Source organism: Coenobita brevimanus, chromosome 56 (genome assembly GCF_032717465.1).
Source record: "Coenobita brevimanus isolate Jiangsu-jjx chromosome 56, ASM3271746v2, whole genome shotgun sequence".
Taxonomy (NCBI): domain Eukaryota; kingdom Metazoa; phylum Arthropoda; class Malacostraca; order Decapoda; family Coenobitidae; genus Coenobita; species Coenobita brevimanus.
The window spans coordinates 16,053,383-16,068,243 of record NC_137009.1 but is presented as its reverse complement, the minus strand read 5'-3'; positions in this window follow the sequence as shown (position 1 = coordinate 16,068,243).

Genomic DNA, 14,861 nt, shown 5'->3' with positions numbered 1-14,861 from the left:
ATCGTCTTTACCACTGCTCCCGAAAGTCCTATACTTCGATCTTCTATTATGTCTGTCTGTGCACCGGTGTACAAGACTATGTCTTGCACGTATCCAGTCCTACAGTCACACATAACAAAGATCTTGAACCCAAAACGGTGCCTTTTGCTGGGTATATACTGTCTGAATGAAATATTGCCTCTCCACAACACGAGACTCTCGTCTATGACGAGATCTCTATAGGGATAGATTGAGGATCGAAAGGTTTGCCTCAGGTGATCAAAGACCAGCCTAATTCGCCTCATTTTGTCAGTGTTGTTTGCATTTGCAGGGTCATGAGCATCATAAAAATGGAGGCGACTTAGAATTTGTTGAAACCGATTACGGCTCATCACTTGACCAAATATGGGGGTAAACATAACAGGGTCCCTAGTCCAGTAAGCAGGAATTCTATTTTTTCTTATTATACCCATCAAAAGGACAAGGGCAAAAAATAAGAACATTTCTGGAATGGAGACAGGGTAATCATAAATCATAGAATGCCTACTCCTTGTTCCCAATCTTTAACTTTCTAGGCACTGGGCGCTTGCAAACAGGTTTGTTTGAAAAACGATCTGATCGACGAAGGCCTCACTGAAAAACAGGTGGAAAAAATCCAACCTGCTTGAATTGCGGTGAATACCTGGTGCAATGCAGCCAGATCACCCTTGCTCAGTGAAGGGGTGAATGAGGGGAGAAAAATCACTCCAATCTTCCCAATCCCACGACACAAATCCCTCGTCCCCATCACCGCCTTCGTCTGGGTGGGGAGGAGATCCTGGTTGGGGAGGTTGGGGAGAAGGAGTACGGAGGGCTTCCCCACTGTCACTCCTCTTCCCTCTGCCTTTACCCTTTCCCTTTCCCTTACCCTTACGGCCTTGAGGAACATTAGGGGGCTGTGGGGATGAAATAGGGGAATATTGGGGAGCAGAAGACGTGCTGGGGAATGGTTCCTCCCCACCTTCCCCCTCCATTACCACACCACGTGCTCTTTCACGCAACCTTGCTCGACCACGTGTTAGGGGATATTGGGGAGCATAAGACGTGCTTTGGAGTGTTTCCTCCCCACCTTCCCCCTCCCTCACAACCCCACGTGATACTGAACGCACCCGCACTGGCCCACGTGATCCACTCTGCCGCCTCACACTGCGTAGGGAGAGCAATGACTCACCCACGTCACTCTCACTTTCCCTAATCCCAGGAATTTCCATTTCACTCCCCACTCCCTCCACTTCACTTCCTACGTCCCCAAACAGAATGCTAGGCCCATACCTGCTTAGACGACGTGGTGTGCGCTCTGGGCCACGATGGGTAATCACCTCCCGTCCATACCACGTGGCAGCACGTCCCACGGCTCCGTCCTCGTCCTCGTCCTCGTCCTCGAATTCTGCTTCCAAGGCATGCTGGGGATAGGGATATGACATACCACGTGCCTTCTTTGCCTCCTGCCCCTCTCTAGCAGCACGGTAAGTCACGTACTGCCGCTTCCTTGGTGACGGAACTTCCTCGTCACTGCTGGTGGTTTCTTCCTCCTCTGGCTGCACATAATCCTTGTCCATCTCCTCGTCATCCAGTGGGGAATCACTGTCGCCGGTAAAGGTGTCCAGGGTGACTTGAATTTCGCTCTTTGAGAGACCTCTCTTAGCCATGTCTGAGCAGGACCGTGGCTACCAGGTGAGTGGACGAGTGGCGGGCTAGCGCAGGTCGCACGGGGTCGCCGAGTGTCCCCGCCTGGTGGCAGGTAGGGGAAGGTCAGGCGAGGGTATGTACCGCAAATCAAGCGCGAAATTTGAAAATTGTCGAAATTATGCACATTGCAATTGCACGACGTACTGGTACGTCGCCGGGACTGGCAAATGCAAATCGTTGCAACGAACCCATACGTCGTCGGGACGGGGCGGGTTAAAAAGCCAGTCAGAGCGCAAATATCCCCACGGGAGGCACAAGGAGTGGCGAAAACATCCCTGCAGTGTAGGGGTTAACCAGCCCATACCCCACTGACTGGGCTAATGTATGGCCCGGCCTGCACTATAGGTGCAGGGAATCTTTGAACGAAGGAACGGAATGTAATACTCGAGTAGATGCTGCAGTGGCAAGAAGTAACTCGTCCAGTTGACGCGCTGCCCAACTAATATAACTGGACTTCAGTGACTAAGCTATACCTACATTCAGGTTCAGTGACCAAAATATGGACGTATCTTCCAAACTGTATATGAAACTTACTTGAAGTCAGAAAAATACAAAGAAAACTTGAGCACAATCAATGCATCTCAGGAGATTAAATTTCTCTTCAGTTTATTCTCGACACCTTTTCTTCCTTAACTGTATTTAATCCGGACTATTTATTTTTATATCTGTTGCAAGACGCCTTACTCCCGTAAGGGATGGCCACAAACAAACCACCTCCATGTCGCCATGTCCCCTGCCATTTTGCTGACCTCCACCCAGCTCACCCCCCCTTCTGCAAATACCTCTCGACTCCAACCATCTCTCTCATCCTCGGCCTTCCCCTCCTCTCACCCCCTCCACCTCACTCATGCACTTTCCTCGCTAGTCTCTCGCTCACCATCCTCTCCACATGGCTAAACTATCTCAGTGTATTTCTCCTAATGCATTCTATCACATCCACAGTGACTATCTTACTTCCACGATGGAATCCATGCTATCCATTTCTCCTTTCTCTGAAATATGCATTCTAGGAGATTTCAATGTTCACCACCACCTTTGGCTCTCCTCTCCTTTCACTGATCCACCTGCTGAACAAGCATACATTTTTTCTATTTTTAATGACCTAGTGCAACTTGTACAGCACCCTACCCATATCTCTGACCAACTTGGAGAGAGTTCGAACATACTTGACCTCTTCCTTACAACTAATCCTTCTGCTTAAGCCGTTAATCTTTCCTCTCCATAGAGCTCTTCCGATCACAACCTTATTACCTTAACCGTTCTTATCGCTCCAGTACGGCCTGTGGACATTCCAAAGAAACGTCGGTTGTGGCACTTTGGAGCTGCTGATTGAGAGGCCCTCAGGCAGTACTTCTTTGATATTCCATGGAATGATTATTGCTTCCATGGCCAGGAGCCATCTGAGTGTACAATGCACATTACAGAAGTTATTCTCTCAGCCAAGGAAGTATACATTCCATTCTCATATCCTTTGACTAATGCAAGAAAGCTTTGGTTTAATCACGCTTGTTCTAATGCTGTCCACATCAAGCAGAAGGCCTGTATAAGGTACCCAAACCAACCCACCCCTGAATCACATTTTCTTTACATTTCTGCCCAAAATCATGCTAAGTCTGTTCTTTGCTCTGCTAAAAATAATATCATCCAAACCAAATGCTCTCAACTCTTCAACTCGAATTCCTCCTGTTCTTTCTGGCACCATGCCAAAAACCTTAAACAACTTCACCTGATCATCCTTTCCTCCTCTTTTCTACTCTGATGGCTCTGTAGCTATTTCTTCTACTGTTAAAGCAAATCTCTTCACTCAGACTTTCTCCTCCAATTCCACCTTAGATGATTTCGGTGCTATTCCTCTATCACTTTCCCCCTCTGACTTCCTCATGGCTGACATTGTAATTTCTCCAGCTAATGTGTTTTCTACCATCACTGGCCTTAAAACTAACCCGTCACGTCCCGAGCTATTTCGCACCTCCGACACCCCCCAATCCCGAGGTATTCTCGATATTTTTATTTTTTGGCTAAAACCTCCGCTTTTGGTGAGAAACATCGAAAATTCATAAAGAAATCGCTCACCTGAGGTTTAAAATACTTGATCCAGGTAGCAGTACCTCCCTACCTTACTGGGTTTTCTAACAGGCTTGCACCAAAGAAAACGAGTTCTATGAGAGGGTAGTTATTTCACACCACTCATAAACGGTATTTATTTATTTACTTGGTACGAATTTATATGTAGCACGAGAGTATATTGGTTTTCAAACAGTAATATAGGTATTATAAGCATTGTTTCACTAACGTATCACCATACCTGACCTTTTTTTTGCCACATTACCTGATCATCATTTCTGACTGTTTCTACCTCTAATGCTATGTAAACTTTGTCCTCCACATTGGCATTGATTGGGGAATCACTCTGGCCCTGAATATCTTTATTGGCCAGGTCACTGGTAACAGGTGAATTGCCGAGACAATGGCATGCAGGGGGGGGGAGGTTATGCGTTGTAAGGCATTGTCCCTGCTCGGCATCTTGTAGAGGAATAGAGGAAGGTGTCCCGTGTATACGTAGGAAAAATGACGCGCAAAAATTGAAAATTGTGCTAATTATGAACCTTACAATTGCACAACATACCAGTACGTCATCAGGACTGGCAAATGCAAAATGTTGCAACGTATCCATACGTCGACGGGACGCCTCGGGTTAACAAGGCATATGGCCCTGATGGGGTCCTTCCTGTTGTCCTCAAGAACTGTGCTTCTGTGCTTACACCCTGCCTAGGTAAACTTCATCTATGTCGATTAACTTGTACCAACCGTTCATGCTGGAAGTTTGCGCTCATTCAGCCAAACCCAAAAAAGGGTGACCATTCCCAACCTTCTAACTATCGCCCAATTGCTTTAACATCCTGTCTTAAAAGTTTTCGAGTCTATTCTTATCAGAAGAATTTTAAAGCATCCTTCCTATCACATCAGGGACACTCCACTGGCGATCTTCTCACCTGCCCTTCAGACTCTAGGCCATCCTTATATCCGGGCTTTGACAAAAACTTTTCCATTGCACTTGACATCTCAAAGGCTTTCCATTAAGTCTGGCATAAATCTATAATTTCCAAACTGCCCTCTTACGGTATCAGTACTTATATCTGTGCCTTCATCTATTGCCTCCTTTCTGTTCGTTCTATAGCTACTGTTGTACACGGCCACCGTTCTTCTCCTCAAACTATCAACAGTGACGCTCCTCACAGCTGTGTCCCGTCACCAACTCTCTTCCTTTTATTCATCAATGACCTTTTAAGCTGTACATTTAACCCTATCCACTCATACATTGATGATTCCACCTTTCACCTTTCCATTCAGTTCCTGCAATGTCCATCTCAGTGGTTACTTCAACAAACAAGGGATGAGGCTACGGCATACCTGGCTGAAAATAATCTTGTTGTTTTTAATGCATCAAAGACTCAGTTCTATCAACAGGACAAATTCTTTCATAGGAATACCCACTAATGTTTAATAGTATCCAGCTCAATCCTGCATCATCCTCAAACATACCTGGGGTTTCATTCTCTCGGGACATATCTTGGAAAGATCATTATACATCTCTTGTAAAATATATTTCCAAGAAATTAGGTGTGCTAAGCCGATTCCGTATCTTTTTTACCCCTGCACAGTTGTTGACTCTATACATGGGTTTCATTCGCCCTGTGTAGAGTACAACTCTCATGTGTGGGGAGGCTCCCGACACAGCTCTTCTCAATAGGGTGGAGTTAAATGTTTCTTGTTTCATTCACTCTCCTCTTACTAGCTCCCTTAAATCTCTGTCTCATCACTGCAATGTTGCATCTTTATCCTTTTCTATCGCTACTTCAATGGTCACTGCTCGTCTGAACTGTCTGCATGCATCCCTCCACCTCTACAACTGGCGAGTAGAACCCGTCTAGCAGCGAGGCGGTGGCTCAATCGGTAGAGAGGTGGCCTGCAGTCCCATCGGACCCAGGTTCGAATCCCGGCTGGGGCAGGGAACAGTTTAAGGATTTGAATTTCATTAAATCAGGCTTTACTGATCTACCAGAAGACCCGTTGACATGTCGTAAAAATACCCCTGCTAATACCAATACACCAGTCCTGTATGAGACAGCCCTAGCATGTATTCAATATGGACGGTGGGTGTTAGCGCCGAAGTGGTGACATGTAGAGGTGTATGGTATGTAGGAGGACTGCTGGGCCTTGATAGCAGGCTGTGATGCCTATGCCCAGAGTCGGACACAAAAAAAAACAAAAAAAAAAACATCCCTTTTCTGTCCATCTCTCTAATGCGGGAGTTTACCATTACTTCCAGTCCTTCATATATGTAACAGGTAAACTTTGGAACTGTCTCCCATTGTCTGTATTTCATACTTCTTATGATCTCCGGTCTTTCAAACGTAGTATGTCCAGGCATCTCGGAATGAACGAATGCTGAATTTGGCTCTCTGTTTTTTCTTTTTCTTGGAAGGAACAGTTTGTGGGCTCCTGGTCTTTGGGTCATTCTTCCTAGCTTTGGAAAAGAAAATAAAACACTAAAACGCTCCCTCACATCCTCATTGGTCAGTTTATCTCTCCATGTAACTCGACGTGCTCCTCTCAAATAACTCATTTCCACTGCACTCTCTCTTGATTCGTGTCTTTCCATCAATTCCAGACACTGATACTAATCCACTTCATAACGAAAAATAAGAGAACAGTGACTTTTGATACTTACTTATAGAACCGTTCGAGCCCAACTTGCTGTCCAGAATATTATGTTAAAGATTCAATTAAATGTCCGATTATAATATTTTAACACACTCGATTCAGAGAAAGTATTTAGGATTTGTCGATGCCACGCCCATGGAACCAAAAACGGTTTGTGTTCGGACACAGCCCCAAACGACCCTTCCCTCATCCTTCACACCATCCTCACTCCTTTGCTTCACGGTTTGAAGCAGTTCACGATATTTGAGACGTGTTACAGAAAGTGTATTTGGTAAATTTATGCAAATTATATCTGACTGCATAGCAACAAAACAAAAGAACGTCATGCAAAAAGAAATGGGATATATTGGCTTCAAATGTAACTTACAGTAGTATTTTCATCAGCAATGAAGCTCTTTTGAAGTTCTCCGTGGTAGAGAATAACGTAGCTGAATACAAGTCATCTTCAGGACATCGTCACAGAGACAAGCAGACAGAAAAACTGATGGAAAGTCATACACCTCTATACATTAGTAATATTGTTATTTAATTCTTACTACCATCAAACACATTTAGTAAGTCAAGGTGAAAATATACAGTTCCCGAACTGAAAAGAAAACAGACAGACAGACAGATACTGGAACAGACAGACACACTCCATTAAGATTCAACATGACTATTCAATCCTTGCTAACGGCAGATGATGACGTCCAGATTAGGAACGAAAACGCTTCTCCTCTGAGATAGATCGATAGACAGATAGGTACAGGCTCTGCACTGTCGATTCACATTGATTACCCGTCCCCGCCCCGGAGGGGCTATAGAAGGGGTATTGTTTCTACTCTGTTTGTCTGCAAGTTTGTTCGTCTATTTGTCTGTTAACAACTGTACGCAAAAACTACTAATGCGATTTTAACTAAAATTACGGGGATGATGGGCTGACCTTCTGATCACCTGATTAAATTTGGGGGCCAAACTGGGACAAGGCCCAGGCTGTTGGCCCTCCATAAAAATATTTTTAAAAACGTTAAAGCAAATAGTTTTGCCGTTATAACTCCTTTCAAATTCGTCATCACGACATGAAACCAAAACCTAAAGGTGTATCTTTTAAATCTGCATCCTATAACATGCTTCATTACATCAGAGGTGTCACGCCCCAGTTAGCGGTAGAGGAGAAAATGTCCGGTGAGTCGGACCTAATATTTAAAATGGGAATAAAATCGTCAAATTTCACCCGATATACTTCAACTTTTGTATGTGACAACTTTGACTAGAAATCCTGTTGTGTTTGTCAGCATTAAAATGACTGCCAAAGACGGGTTTGCTGTACCTTATCACGGGGTCTTGTTTATTTTTGTTGTTGTTACTCCAGTGTTGCTTTATTTGGATTACAAACAAATACAACTCTTCTGGAGAGGAAGCTCTAAAAACATGCAAATTGAAAGAAGGGCACTCTAATGTGTTCAAATAAATTATTTTGTACTTTCTCATCATTGACGATTTTTGTTCTTGTGTATAATTTTTTTTGCCTAAGGTAAAATACCCCTCACTCATAACAAAGATATTCTTACTGAAGCACTTTAAATACACCTGCACTTCCGATGCGAGACACTTTCTATGTTGAGCAGTGTGTGTGTGTGTGTGTGTGTGCGTGTGTGTGTGTGTGTGTTAACATACAGTTTTTATCCGATATTAATCTAAGGTGGCTGAATGGTGCAGGGTAATTCAATGAGAAATTGTATTGTATTTTAGAGCAATATATCAATGTTCAAGTTCACAGGATTAGGTCAAACGGTGACCAAGGAAAATGAACTTTTTAAAAATGCAATTCAGACCAAATTAGGCAGAACGTTCGAGGATAAGACATGAATATGATTCAGTTTTGGGACCAAACAGTGAATGACCAAAGCCACAGAAAGTCAAAGTTCATCTGAGAGTTACGATGCTATTTTAATCAAATCTGGTGAAGTGACTGAAGATCAGACAAAGAATAACCAATGTTTTTTTTTTTTTTTTTTTTTTTTTTTTTTTTTTAAGAATAACGGAAAAAAATCAAAGTCTCATGATAAGGGAAAACTAAACAGTCTTTATCACACTTAGACAAAACATCGTTGAACGGTTGAGGAAAAGGAAAGCATAAAAAGGTCCGACTTTAAGAATAATAAGTCAAAGATGAGGGTCACAAGGGAAAGGTAAAAACCAACCTACTAAGGCAAGGTCAACTCAGTATTTATATAATTTGGCCAAACTTGGTGGAACGGTTAAGGGTAAGGAAGGGACGAAGAGATTCAATAATGAGAACTATCAGTCTAAGCCCAAGGTTACTCAGCAAGGTCAGCGATTTGTCCGTGAGTCTCTGTGTGAATAATATGCCAAAATAATTTTCATTCGAATTGAACCAAACATGAAGGTTGGGTGGAGAATAATCGGACAATAGGTCAATGATAAAGGTTACCTGACCAGGTCACCTTAATAGTTTACATCCGATGTGTACCAAACTCTGTCAAGAATTCAGGTTAAGGCAATGATAAAGTGTTTCGAATTTTGGATCAGTGAATCAAGTCAAGGTCACAAGGAAAGGCCAAATGTGAAGGTCATTAGGCAAAGTAAAATCAACTAATCCTGATCTGATATGAGATAGACTTGTTGGATGGGTTATAGGTTAAGCAAGAATAAAGTGATTCGATTTTGAGAGCAAACAGACGAAGGACAAGATCACAGGTTACAGTATTATATTCAGTCCTTATGCCGGCTGATGTGCACAGGTGTTGCATTCTTTGAGTGAATCGTCTGCTTTCTGTTATATTTTTAACAGCTCTAAACTTTTGGTTATTATGGGGTAGAACCCACTCATTGTCTAAGGACTACCTGACAGTCTGACAGACAGACAGGGATCAAATGAGACGCTCAGTTATTTAATCACATGATTTGTCATTTTATTCATGCAATCACCAGACAATTTTATTCAGCAATCGTGGGAACGCGACCCTTCTGTAAGACACATAGACAAACAGAGCTAATCATTCTCAAATTTAGAAATTCACGTTATCTGCAACTTTATTCTTGCTAGTGCCACATGAAATTATTCAAATTAGATGAAAACAACGCCCATCTCCTAAGGAAGACCACACACACACACACACACACACACACACACACACACACACACACACACACACACAAAGGGAAATATTCTTTTCACTGTCGATTCACATTAGCTGTTTATTATACAGTACACCACTTGCCTCTTGATCATAATATTCATCTTAGACGAGAATAATTCCTTCCCTTAAGAACATGATGGGTATATAAAGGCTCTTGGTCATATAATATAAGGAAAGTATACAGGGGAAATAACCCTGGAAAGAGAAGTAAATAAAGAGGCAAAAATAGAGGCATTTCCAGTAATCAGTGTTTAAAATTTTATCTTGAAAGTATTGAAAGGCCTGTCCACATTATCAGGGAGGAACCCGTGGTGTTCGAGTATGACAACACAGAACATGGAAAAACTTAACATAAAGGCATAATGAACTAAATCTCCTTTCCTGTAGTCGAGTCACTGTTTAAAATGAATTTCATAAAAATGCCTTGCAAATATAAGTTGCCTACTATCATAGGTGTCCACTCAATGTGTGGAAGAATCCATATCCTAACTCTTCTGTCTTCACAATTATAACACTGTATAATATCAAATGTAAACAGTCCTTCATGTATTATATTACGTAGCTGAAATTTTTTTTCTTTAAATAAAACGAGACGAAAACTGGTAGGAATGCATAAGGACAAATAGATCTTACAACAAAACAGCAATATTTTCTTGCTGCCAATATGAGCTATTAAGTTATTTCTTCACTGGTCATATTCCCAGAAACTGATGGTGACTTTTTAGTCTTTCTCTCAGTTCGTATTGGTAACCTGTATACTTGGCAGAACAGTTACAACAGGTAAAACGTGTGAAGGATTAGAGAACAACACAGCCTCCTGCGTTTTGTCATAATCCAATTGGACTCTGTGTGTCTCAGGAACACTGTTTCACATTCTCCTTGAATTATAAAAGTTTCTAGTCACTATATAATATATATATTATATATGTATATATAAATATGTATATGTACATATCAAATTAAAAGGTGTGTATATATATATATATATATATATATATATATATATATATATATATATATATATATATATATATATATATATATATATATATATATATATATAGATAGATAGATAGATAGCCCGACGCTCTAACCCTGCAAAGGGTGGCCGCAGAGAAAACGCCTCCAAGTCGCTCTGTAACTCACCATATGACTACCCTCCCTCCAACTCACTCCCCCCTCCCTAATATACTTGTCAACTCCATCTCTCCACCTCATCCTCGGTCTACCCCTCCCTCTCCTTCCCTCCACCTCACCTATATACACCCTCTTAGTCAGTCTTTCATTCTCCATTCTCTCCACATGTCCAAACCACCTCAGTGTATTTCTCTTATTCTTCTCAACCACGTTCACATCCACCCCACAACGTTCCTTCACTTCTTCATTCGTCAACCTGTCTCTCCATGTCACTCCACATGCTCCTCTCAAGTAACTTATATCCACTGGTCTCATTCTTGACTTGTTCCCCTCTTTCAAGGTCCACGCCTCGCTTCCATACGTCAGGTTATGGATCACAATACTATCATGCAGTGACTTCATAACTTTCATACTCATCTCTCAACAGTATTATTTTCTCATCACTGCTTTCAGTGAACCAACAACCTTCCTTCCCTGCTGTACCCTTTCACGTACTTCATCCCCCAGAGTTCCATCCTTACTCATCACACTACCCAAGTACTTGAATGCAGTCACGTTCTTCATATCCTCACCATCCAACCTCACTGTACATTTTGTGACTTCATTCCTCTCAAACACCATAACTTTACTCCTGTTTACATTAACTTTCAGATTCCTCTTCCTACACACTGACCCAAAATTCATTCACCAAACCTTGCAACTCCCATTCATCTTCACTCAACAATACTGTATCATCAGCAAACAGCAACACCAGAATCTTCCAAATCTCATCCTCATTCATTAGAGCCACCCCAACATCCGCTGCCCTTCCTTATTTGTATATCTGTCTATCTATCTATATATAGATATCAATATATATATATATATATATATATATATATATATATATATATATATATATATATATATATATATATAAATACATAGATATATAGATATAGATTGATAGATAGATGGATAGATAGATAGATAGATAGATAGATAGATGGATCTGAAATAAAAAGCACTGGAGAAATGAAAAGAGCGACAGTGAGTACTTTAGTATATTATAATCTTCAGACAGAATGATAAAGAAATGTCAAAGGTAGAGGTCTTTTGTGCACACCAGCAGCAGGGAGTGCCACACCGAGCAAAGGATGATCTGAATTAAAACTGATCGATACACTGAACGATAGGTGCCTGACATTTTACCTTAGGGATTCACCTGACAAAAGGGGTAAATACTCCAGGTTAACTCATGCACACCTGCAGCAGGGAGTGGGACCCAGAACAAACGATGATCTGAATTAAAGTGAGCGATACACAGAACAATAGGTACCTGACTTTTTACCTTAGAGATCTATCTATCTATCTATTGCCAGACGCCTCAATCCCGTTTGGGGTGGCCACAAACAAATCGCCTCCAAGTCGCCCTGTCCCCCGCCATTTCACTGCCCAACTCACACCCCCCTCTCTCATATACCTCTCCACCCCATCCCTCCATCTCATCCTCGGCCTCCCCCTCTCTCTTCCCCCCTCCACCTCACTCACATACACTCTCTTCGTCAGTCTTTCACCCTCCATCCTCTCCACATGGCCAAACCACCTCAGTGTGTTCCTCATAACGCTTCCTATCACATCCACATCAACACCACAATGCTTCTTTATATTCTCATTCGTCAGCCTGTCTCTCCATGTGACTCCACAGGCTCCTCTTAAGTAACTCATTTCCACTGCTCTCACTCTTGACTTGTGTCCTTCCAACAACGTCCAAGCTTCACATCCATACGTTAGAGTTGGTAGCACAATACTGTCATGTAGTAACTTTTTCACTTCCATGCTCACTTCCCTGTTTCTTATCACTGCTTTCAAAGAACCAGCAACCTTTCTTCCCTGCTGTACCCTTTCAAGCACTTCACCCTCCAATCCTCCATCCTTACTCATCAAACTACCCAAGTACTTAAACGTACTCACATTTTCCGATTCCTCACCATCCAACCTCGCTGTACATTCACTGACTTCACCTCTCTCCAAGACCATCACTTTACTTTTCCCTACATTCACCTTTAGATTCCGTTTCTTACACACTCTCCCAAACTCATCCACCAAGCCTTGCAGCTCCCCTTCGTCTTCGTTCAACAACACAGTATCATCTGCAAACAACAGTACAGGGAGTTTCTAAACACTATCCTCCCTCACCAGGGACACTCCAACATCCACTACTCTACCTTGTACCTCTTTTATTACCCCATCCATGTACAGATTGAACAACCATGGAGACATGACACATCCCTGTTTCAACCCAACTTTCAAAGAGAAAAATTCACTTAGTTCACCATCCACACGCACTGCAGCCTTCGCACTATCGTACATACTCTTCACAGCATTCAACAACTTCCCATCTCCTCCATATATTCTTAACACTTTCCACAATCCTTGTCCATCCACCCTGTCATATGCTTTCTCCAAATCCATGAAAGCAGCATACAATTTCTTTCCCTTCTCTAGAATCTTTTCCACTAAAGATCTAAGAATGAATATCTGATCTACACAACCTCTTCCCTTCCTAAAGCCTCCCTGTTCTTCTCCAACTAATTTCTCTGTTCTTTCTCTAACTCTGTCAATAAGTATCCTACCATACACTTTTCCTACTATACTAAGAAGACAAATGCCCCTATGATTACCACACACTTCTTTTTCCCCTTTTCCTTTGTCCAAGGAAATAATTATACCTGACTTCCAATCCTCCGGGACTCTACCTTCCTCCCAGGCCAATATGCACATCTTCCACATCCATTCTACTACTATCTCTCCCCCATGCTTCAGCATTTCACCACACACTCCATCAATTCCTGGGGCTTTCCCCGATTTATCTTTCTTCATTGCTTCCACAACTTCTATCCTACTGATTTCTTCCTGTCTTCTCACTTCCCTTCTTCTCCCAGCCATTCCCCAGCCACTTATACTCGCATTACTTCCATCCTCAACGTTCAACAATTTCTTAAAGTGTTCTCTCCTTCTGTTCACTTTTTCTCCCATCTCCACTAGTAATCTACCATTTTTATCTTTCACTCCCCTGCTAACTTCACTTCCACCCTGTCTTACTCTTTTCACCTCTTTCCAGAACATTTTCTTACAGTCCCTCCACTTTACACTCAAATTCCTTCCAAATTCCTCATCCACTCTCTTCTTACTTTCTCTTTCTAATCTTCTCACCTCTCTCTTTCTTTCTACATATAACTCTCTCTTCCGCCTCTCAACTTCTTCCACGCCCCTATTTCTCATCCATTCATTGTATGCTTTCTTCTTTTGTGCCACAGCCTGTTTCACCTCTTCAGTCCACCACGCTGTTCCTTGCACCCCCCTCCGTCTTCTCTTCCTTCCACACACCACATCACATGCTGCACATATTTCTTCTGTAAATATCCTACACACACCTTCCACGTCTCCCATCTGCTCCAATTCATATTTGCCCAATCGTTCTTCCACTTCTCTCTTATACTCTGCCTTTTTCTCATCCTCTACTAACCCTTCCACTCTCCTTGCCACTACTCCTTCCTCTCGTCTTTCCCTTCTTCTATTCCTCCATCTTACTTGAAATCTAATTCTGGCCACCACCAAGTAGTGGTCAGAAAGTCCACTCCCCCATCCTCTATATACTCTTGCATCCATTACTCATCTTCGCATCCTTTCATCCACACACACATAATCAATCATTGCCTTCCTTTCATTCAGTTCACCACCCACCCTTCTCATCACTCGCCATGTATGCCTGTGGATCATTTTATGCCGGAAGAGGGTATTGGCTATCATCAACCTCCTCCCAGCACAAATGTCCACTAACGCACTCCCATTCTCATCTGTCTCAGCAGGCACACCCCACTCACCAACTATTCCATCCACCTTCACATTCCCAACTTTACCATTCATATCACCAATCAAAAACACTCTCTCATTCCTTCCAAACTTTTCCATGCACACTTCTACATTTGTCCAGAACTCTTCTCTCACTCTTTTAGCATGATCTTGCATTGGCGCATACACACACACAATCGCCCACATTTGTATTCTAACTTTCAACTTTACCCACACAATCCTAGACCCAACTGATCCATACTGTCTTATGCTCCTCTTCCATCTTTTACTCACAACTATACATACTCCTTCCTT